This window comes from Lepisma saccharinum, chromosome 13, assembly GCF_977018435.1.
Source record: "Lepisma saccharinum chromosome 13, izLepSacc3.1, whole genome shotgun sequence".
NCBI classification, from domain to species: Eukaryota; Metazoa; Arthropoda; class Insecta; order Zygentoma; family Lepismatidae; genus Lepisma; species Lepisma saccharinum.
In genome coordinates, this window is record NC_139241.1 from 9,532,305 (window position 1) to 9,542,378 (window position 10,074).

General features: G+C 36.3%; 1 non-coding gene across 1 annotated transcript; it reads left to right on the plus strand.

The window, feature by feature from the left end:
• Positions 1–1,186: 1,186 nt before the first annotated feature.
• On the plus strand, positions 1,187–1,293 carry LOC145997874 (U6 spliceosomal RNA). The gene has a single exon (XR_014443260.1). It is a non-coding gene; the product is annotated as a U6 spliceosomal RNA (small nuclear RNA).
• The last annotated feature ends 8,781 nt before the right edge of the window (positions 1,294–10,074 follow it).

A 10,074-nucleotide genomic window follows, 5' to 3' on the forward strand; every position in this document is an offset into this window, starting at 1 on the left:
AAACCCAATCGCCGCCACTGATTAGCATAAATGCACGCAGTTTCTCGGCGCTTCACGAAAACGGTATTATTTACGCTAAGAGCTCTAATGTAACATGCCTAACAAGGGCGGACGCAGGATTACTCCGAACACTCTCCGACAAGATTATGAAAAACAAATTGTCATCCCTCTTAGAAAAACAGAAGAAATAAGCTTCTGAATATTAAATATGATATATATTCGTTTCATTATTTTGCATTTCCAGAAAACTCAACAATATACTTTTTAATGAAGTTGGAGACACACTAGTGACACATTATAAACCCTGAAGAAGGTGGGTGGTATGTTGACCCTCACAATTGACGTTGTCATTATTCCAGTTGACTGTGTAAGATAATAAGAATCTCTGCAAATATCTGTTAAAATTACATTACATTTTCGACGTCGATTCTAATGTATCTTGTAGAAACATTCTCTCGTTATTATTATTATTATTATTATTATTATTATTATTATTGCACCTGGCAATTAATTCATGTAACTGACAGCCAGAAAATCGCAGAGGACAATATTATTTGTAATAAAATATCGCTACAATTTACCCATTAGAATTCATGAACGTTTTTCAGATATTTCAGGATGTTAATTTTCTGAAAATTTCATTTGAAAAATTCGGAAGTGAATGTCATTCGTAAACTCTTCTCAGGCAGTTGTATGCGTTACATTCCAAATGGAATTACCCCTCACGCTCTCATTCTCTCTTCTATCTTTATCTTTCTCTGTCTCTCTCTGTCTCACTCTCTCTCTCTCTCTCATTTTTTCTCTCTCCTTCCCTGCGTCTCTCTCTGTGCGTGTACATCCGTGCACATTTGTTACAAAAGTGCTTGTTCATCGCTGTATACCGTGCCAAAACAATTCGTTGCTTGGCCACTAGATGTCACTAGAATCGGCGCGAATGAAAATCCTCTCCATGAGATATTTCGCGTGTGGGTCTAATGAAAATGGAATTGTAAATTTAAGGGCACTAATATTATAGCGTGTTATGTATACGCAATTTCCAAACGATGTATTGCAATTTTTTGTAGTCTTTATTCTGGAATTACTTGAACCACCACTTGTGAATCTATTAGTCCATAACTTAACTCCCGCAGGAGAAAGGTTGTGTTTATTTAGCCCTATATATACACCGCGGGGAGGTTTTGCAGATGTACTCGCTTCGGCGGTACATATACTAAAATTGGAACGATACAGAGAAGATTAGCATGGCCCCTGCGCAAGGATGACACGCAAAATCGTGAAGCGTTCCACATTTTTTCGTATACTTAATGCTTAGTACAATATCATTCTACGATTAAGAAACAATGAAATGTTTATCGCAAGTTTTGCTGTCAACTCACCGTAGATTGTATTTTCAATTTAAACGTATCATGAGGACATGCATGAATTTTAATCAATATTTTTGAAAGACAAGTGAAAAATAATTAAACTTAATCTATATTTTCAGACACCGGCGTAGAGCACTTTTCTACACCCTCCCTCCTTGCCAGTAAAATATATGTGGGGGCCATTGGTGAAAAAATCCTTACGAATACTGTAAAGAGTGATGACGCCAGAAGGTTGGACGGGGTCCAAAAGTTAGCAGCTACAACGGACAGAAAATTAATACATGCTATTTATTATCTAAACCTATATGCAAAATTAATCAAGATGATAACGATCCAATAATAAATAACTGGAAGGCGAATTGGAGGTATTATATTTTTCTTCAATGCTGTGGTTGCTGCCCATGTTTCATTGTTGACCCAGCATCATGAGTACGCCCGGGACTTTATGTTATAACATATTTTTTATTTGGCATCGGATCGAATACTGGGGTGAGATCTTTAGATATCTGATGAAAATCAGCCGAAATAGACGAACTTCATACGACATATTTTGGCATATTTTACCAATTTCGCGTTTTTACAACATATTTCTTCAATTTTCTCGTAATAAGACATATTTATGTATAATTTCGTATTTTTGCATATAATTGTTATTTTATAATTTAATCTTCGTATCTTGAGCGGAACGGAAATATCATATTATCGATGGCAAGATAAGGAAATTACGAACGAAGAAATTTAAAGCAAATGCCGTCTTTTCTTACCAACTAGTACAGAATAATGATGCCCTATTTTTTTCACAGTGAGCTGCCAATTATGCTATAGTTTCCACAAAGGTGTACATCTGACATAATAATAAACGAAACTTAACATAATTGTAGTGAACCTCACGGTATTTTCAATATTTTCCCACTACATTCTTCGGTTAAAGGGATTCTGACTTTATTTAATATCCTTCCCCTAACCCGATCGATCTTCCCTGGAAGATACTGACATCCCGTGTAATGAGAAATTCGAAAGTACTGTTGTGCATATTTTTGGCTTTACTGGGAATATTTCTGCCTTTTTCTGACATATTTCTAATTTTTCATGACATGTTATCCCATTTATATTACATAATTAATTTTACAGTTTTATAGGACATAAAGTCCCGGCCCTAATCATGAGCATGGGCGTATCCTGAAATAAAATTAGGGGTTGGGTTTATTTGATTTCTACTACCCATCTTCCAATCATATTAAAGAACACTGTCAACTGACATACACTCTATTTGATTTGTTTTTTTATTATTATTTAGCGTCCAATTTCTACCATTTCTGGACGTCCATATTATTTGCTCAATATGTGCCCAATCCTTGGTATAGTGGGATCCACTAGTATTGCTCGACAAATTGTCTATGTCTATTTTCATTAATTTTTCTCGTACATTCTATGTGTTTTTAAGCGATGGATTTTTATGTATGTTTGTGCAGAAGTTGTCAACAGCTTGTTTTGAGTTTTCTTTAATTCTTGAAGCTCTTACTGGGCCAAATCAAGTGCACGAAAATGGTGATGGACAATTTGCACGGTAATACTCATGGATCCCACTGTACAATCGACTAATATAGCAAAGTACTCAGCTAATTTGACTTATTTAAAAATATAGCCACAATGAGGATGAGTGATGATATGATGAAAGGACGAAGAGTTACTCACAAAAAACGCTCATACCCAGGCCAGGATTCGAACCGACAAACATGAACTCTACATACAACAAACGTAACCCGTGGCTTTACAGCCCTGGAAGGGCCTTGGCCTATCTCCCGGCTGCCAGTCTCCCTCCCACAATCCTACCAAGAGGTGTGGAGATCTTCAACCAGTAATGGGGTGACGTGGGATCAGCACATCGAACCCTTCAAAATGTCATTGTCAACTGATTACCTCGGACTTCTAGGTTCTAAGAAATGTACTTTTAGGTTACTAAAATAGGCTCTAAAAATCCTAAAGTAGGTCCTAAAAATTCTAGAATACGTTCTAAAATCTTAAAATAGCTTCTAAATATTAAATTTGACTAAGAAAAATGATAAAGTAGGTTCCCAAATGGTTCAAAGTTCCTGAAAGCACACTCTAAAAAATATGCAACTGAGTTGCCACCAAAAGTGGTGTAACATCGTGATTGGTGTAGCACAACATCTAATCGAGTGTTAAAGGCCACCATACTTGGTGTGGTATGATGTCAAATGGTGTACCAGAACAAAAAAAATGTTAAGCAACGCCAATTCCGCATTAACACCAAAAGGGGTGTCCTGTTAACACCACTTTTGGTGGCAACTCAGTTGCATATTTTTTGCAGTGTATAATTAGGTACATTTGTTAAGAACAAAATTTCAAAGGAACCCTGAGAAATTTTTATAGATATAACCATAAAATATTAATGTTCTAACAATTTCTACGCATCGTTTCAAAATGATCCACTAATTATTGTAATACTAATAATAAAAAAAATCCGTCGCGCAACAGCCCATGAAGGGCCTAGGCATACCTACCGACTGCCGGTCTCCCTCCCACGCTTTCATTCTTCACCTCTAAGCGTGGAGATCTTCAACCAGTATTGGAATAGTCGGGGGGTCAGCCCGACGTACCCCAGCCGTTAAAGTAGGTCTCCGTGGCCGGGTTACGCTCACTCACTCGGAGCTCCCCAATTTCCTCACGATGGTGGATTGCCACCGGCCCTATACGTAGGCCGAATAAATTCCGACCAGAGTCGGATTCGAACCTACGCCGTCCCGCAGCGAACGATCTCAACTTGTACTATTATCTTCAGACAAAACCGTGCCTTATATTTGTGAAGATCATCTTATATGATGAGAATGATCTTTAAACAGACATTTAATCAGTGGTGCAAATTCTTTTCATTACCAAACAGAACAAATACCTCTGTGTGATGTACAAATCATGTAAAACCTTAAATATGTATATATATAAAAACCTAAGAAAGGTTTGATTTAGGCGCAAGAACCTAAAATAGGTTCTAACAAGCAAAATAGGTTATTTTAGGCACGATAAATCTTCATCTGGTGTTGCGTTTTTTGATGAAACGCTGACGTAACTTGTTATTTCTTATATCTTGCCCTTCACTCATAGAAACTAATAACTAACTAACTAACTCTCTAGCCTTCTTAAACCTGAAGGTTCATGGCTGCAGCAACACAAGCCTTCCATCTTTCCCTATCTTGAGCAAGTTCTATATACTCTTTTCCATCCCTACCGATTTCCTTTAGGTCCATCTCAACGTTGTCCCTCCATCTTCGTCATGGCCTTCCTACAGGTCTCTTACCATCAGGTTTCCCAACAAGAATCCTGTCAACTCCTCTTTCCTCTCCCATTCGTGCCACATGGCCTGCCCACCTAAGTCATCTTGATTTAATTATTCTAATAATATCTGGACATGAATACAAATTATGTACTTCTAAATTATGTAACCTTCTCCACTCACCTGTCTCCTCATCCCTTTTAGGTCCAAAGATTATCCTAAGGATCTTATTTTCAAATACTCTCAATTTATGTTCCTCTTTCAATGTAAGGGACCAAGTTTCACATCCATATAATACTACAGGCAAAATTACTGTTTTGTATATTTTAACTTTTAGTTTCTTAGATATTAAACGAGAAGACAAAAGTTTATGAAGAGAGAAGTAACATGCATTTCCTGAATTAAGCCTACTTTTTATTTCCTCTTTTCGTAATTTTCATTTGTTAATATTACTCCTAATATAATAGAAACTAATATTTTACCTATTATTTTACAGGTCATGAAAATGAAATTTAATTACAAATACCTTGCTTTGTCAAGTTCAGACTCGGGGTTCATTATTTAAATACAAACTGAACTCGATTCGCTTCCTTTCCATAAACATCTATCGTTTTGTTGATGAGTTCAAACAGAGACCACCTCTGCTGTCTTTCATGGCACCCCTCCTAATCTATGTATTCACGCTCCAGTTTCACTATTCGAACATGAAGTTTCTTATAATATGTCGGGGGAGGAAAATGTGTTCTTCGTTATCCGTTTGAACCTCCAGCCAGAGAACAATCTCACAGTCACAGCCGCTGAATGCATCCACTTACCAAGTAAGCGTTTCAAGTTCGTAACAAGTTTGGCGACTAATGATTGGCCGTTTAGCTGTACGTACATGACATTGTTCATCCAGGCAGATCTTCAGCTGCCTCCTATGATTCAAGAACACGTTATGAATGCAATGTTATGATCATTCTAAAGTAGGAAATGTAGTCGAACATTATAATGGAAAATGAGATGTAATAAAATGTCTAGTTAGTCTTTCTCGTTTTCGGTCGAAATGCGTTTCCAGCTCTATAAAAATCTGGGGGGCTGCAGGGTGCGAAATCCTGGGGGGAAAGTGGGGGATTCTCCCCCACCAACAATCTTCGCCTCAAAAGTCCCCCCAAAAATATTTCCGGGGGGGAGTTTTTGTTATAACAAACAAAAGATAAGCAATTACTTTTAATTTCAAATATACTTTACTAAGAATAATATCGAAACCACACACAAATTAGTGTAGTTGTGAGTATTGAATGCATTCTCTCTCTAGAGATTGTAAACAAATCTACATCAATACGCACAATAAAAGTAAAACATGAATGCAAAACAATAATAATTATGAAATCTAATTGATTTATATTAACATAAAGCACAAACTAAACATAATAAAACTTATACATAATAAAACCACTTGAACTATTTCATAGTTTATTTAATATATTTATCCAGTTAGTAAAGAAATTAGCTTCTTTGCAATATCTGATATGTATAAAAGTAACAAATTAATTTCCTTTATGTAATTAATAATATTATTATTCATAATAATAATATATTTAAGTGAGTAATTTATTTTTACTTTTAATAACATTACAAATATGTATATCGTATAATATAAACATATGTTTGTGGGGGAGAAGGTTTGAAGATGAACTTTCCACCCCCACCAGTTTTCAATGATTTTGCACCATGGGGGCTGAGATCAATTTTGGGGGGTTTCAGGCCTGCCCCTAGCCCCCCTGCAGCGCCGAAAGAGAGGGGGGAGAGAGAAAATGAATGGCTGTGACTCCCAGTGGTCACTCAAAAAGGGCGGTTGGAGAGATGTTGCCCTCGGCAGTTGTAACACGGAGGCATTTTATTTTTAGTATAAGTGGATCTCATTCTGAATTATACGAGCTAACAAAGCACTTTATCTTTTCGGTATACCAATAGACTTTTCGGAAACAAGACCTTTTCTAGTAAAATAGATTGTTGTCGAAACATTCGTCAAAAGATGTCACTGAAAATCTCGTTGGATAGAAGTGTCACTAAACTTTCAATCCGAAAGAAAAGTCAATTCAACATGACCTATTTCTGGCCAATATAAAACAAAAAATGAAAACCAGGAACTTTAGAATATCCAGGGAAATGATGGCGACATTTCACTGACATACGATACCCCTTGCCTCAGAAAGTTATTGAATACACAACTAATTTTCACCGACATCAGACCCGAATAAATCGAGGCTCTGGGCAACATCGCAGTGAGGGCCCCTACATTGAATTTATTTGGCGTGACCTTTCAGCCACTTTTGGCTAATCGCGACGATGTGGATGTGTGATGATATGATGAAACTGATGGACATGGATGAATCCAGAATTATTTCTTGGGAGGAGAAAAAGGATGTGTATGCCGAGAATTCTACATATCGTATCAATCCCTAAGATTATATGTTTATTTAAAAAAGCCTCTCTGAATGCTTCATGTTGACCAGGGCATTCACTTGTTTTTCTCAGTTGCCTCAACCTCTGAGGCATGTAAACAATGCACAGTGTTGTGCTATGCAAACCTCCTGAGGTATTCAGGAAATAGGTAGTTTCTTCTGCCTATGGAGTCAGCGGTTTGCATAGTGGCAATTAAAAACACGATTCGGCATGGAGGAAGAGCTCCATGGCCTAGGGAATATAGAGGTGAGACAAGCTGAGAGGGGACTGACTTTGGATTGGAATTGAGGAGAGTGAAGAGGTTAGGAAAGCAGTGGAGGAAAAGTGAGACGACGCGCTGGTCAACCTATAGAGAAGCCAACAGAGGACTTAGTTTATTTTTATTCATCGTAATTATCTTCATTCGTCAGATAGACAGGTCACTATCCTAAAACCCAGCCATGATTCAGGTTCAAAGGTTCAGAAAACATAACGAGTGACCATTGTCTTTTCTAGTTGATTAATTCCTAAATCTTATTTGTACCTTTCTTATTGCCAAGCGTTAGTAGTAGGTACATTAGATAACGTCAATCACTATTTAATATTCGCAATTCATTTGCACGTACTTATAACTAATTTGCACGGGTTTTAATTAATTTGCGCGTACTTAGAATTCATTAGCAAGTACTTAGAGTACTTTACATTTATGTGTTTGCATGTTTATAACTTTATATGAATATATATTTATTTATTTTATGAAAAATATGTATATAGAAGGTAATTAGAAGTACTAAATGCTATGCATATGGTTTTATATTCATTACTGCAAAGTATGTAATGTATAAAATGTTAATATTAATGTTTATAATATTGAAAATAAGTTTTGTATGGTTTATGAACCGCTATGAACGGTGGTAATGGCTGTAGGTACAGGTTCAATTACGATTTGGGACGGTCCCGGTACTCGAACCCGCGATATGTAATATTATTAATTAGTACTATGCAGTAATTTCATCATGTTATGAAACACGGTGGTGCAACACACCAGACAGAATACTGTCTCTGAATCTCGACTCCGCTCTGATGCCAGACAGAGAGAAAGAATTAATATTCAGCGCAGGTAGAGAAGAAAGGAATTTTGGGGAAGCGCGGTGATGCCAGACAGAGAGAATAAATTAATATTCCGCCCAGGTATCAAGAATGAAGCCTCTGTTAACGTAGGTCAAGGCGAAAGGGTTGTGGATGAGACGGGATGTTGTTGTTGTGACGGGGCAAATACACGACAAGTTATTTTGGAGAAAATAAATTGGTTAGAGAAACGAACCGCTTCGATTTCAGGTGGAAAAAGAAAATGTATCACGGGGTGATTGTGTCCCTTGAAAGAAAACAAAAGATTGTAAAATGCTAATTTTTAAAAGTCTCCCGCTAAGCGGAAACTCCCTCTCTGTGTGGGTGTGGTGGGGCGATACGGACTTTAAAATAGTAATCGCCAAGGCAGGTACAGAATTTGGACGAAAAAAGGATTTTAAGTTAAAAGGACATGAGTGGAAGGTGATATAATTCAAGGCGGGTGGATGTAAGGAATTTATCTAATGGAAAGAGAGGCTGAGGGTTTTAAATTTGGACTCGTAGAGTTAACAAGGCAGCGTGAATTTAAAGGGAATGTTAGTTTCCAGTATGGAAAATAGGGGCGGCCCGATTGTGGGGTATTTAAACTTGGGAATCCGAATTTGTCCGCACATTTTTGTTATTTTTTCTACGGTGTTTGTTGGTGTGTTTCTTTTCTGAGTTTTCTGTTTTGAAGATGATGATCCATATTGTAAGTATTGCATTTTTTATCTAAGTACAAGAGTTATACGAGAATGGAATTTGACTAGTGTTTTATTTTAAATACAAACTAACTTGTCAAGTTCTATCTCGGTTGTGTTTTTTTGTTTAGCGGCAAAGTGTTTAGCGTGGCGAGACGGAATAAAAGTGAATTCTAGTAACAGTCGCGATTAATGTATTTGAGATTTGTGCAAGATCCCTAACAAGGATCGAACCTAGGACCGTTTGCACCAACAATATTAGCTTTTTTTTTTTTACTCTACATATAACTATAAACCGTTTATTTTTAAAAAGAAATAAAACGCACAAGTCTACTACATACAAGTTTATTGTTCTAAAACTAATCTACTACAAAATAAATACAGAGTCAAATTAATTTTACAAATTATTTATATATAGCGTTTACACAACGCTTTACAGTTTTTTATAAGTCAGGTTATACATATACAGAATACATAGCGTTAACACAACGCTTTACAGTTTTTTATAAGTCATTTTGTACACATGTTGTAATACATAGCGTTCACATAACGCTTTATATTTTCTCAAGCAAAATTGTACATATACATTTATATATAATGAGTTTTACATAACTCATACAGCTTTAACACTACGCTGCTATATTTATACATTATAACTACTCAAAGTACAATGCTTTTAAGTTGTTACTTAGTGGAACAAATAGCTTCCCAGAACTTGTTCTCCAAAGAAAAATCATATGAGTGAAACCGGTGCGAATCCAACGCACATATACATTCTGGTATATACATATATCCCTGCCCACAAAAGTGAAACTTTTTTGTTGGCTTTTCATTATATTTAAACACACAGTGACGTACGGGATTACCGTACAATTCTCTTCTGCGTAATGTCTGTACTGGCGCCCCAGAAAAGTACACTTTATTATTATTACAGGTGATAAATTCATTTATATACATTACACCTTTTTGTTCTGTTTTTGATTTGTTTGGAGCCCACAAATCATTGCATGTATATGCAATATGATGATTATTATAGAAAAATGTACTATGCAGAAATTTAGTATACAGTTTCATAACTAGTTCGATATCTACACTGTCCACTTTTGCATCGAACGCCTTTCTGTCATGTATAAATATTCTTTTATGAGCCTGCTGGAAGTAGCAGCAAATAACACCCTTGTAA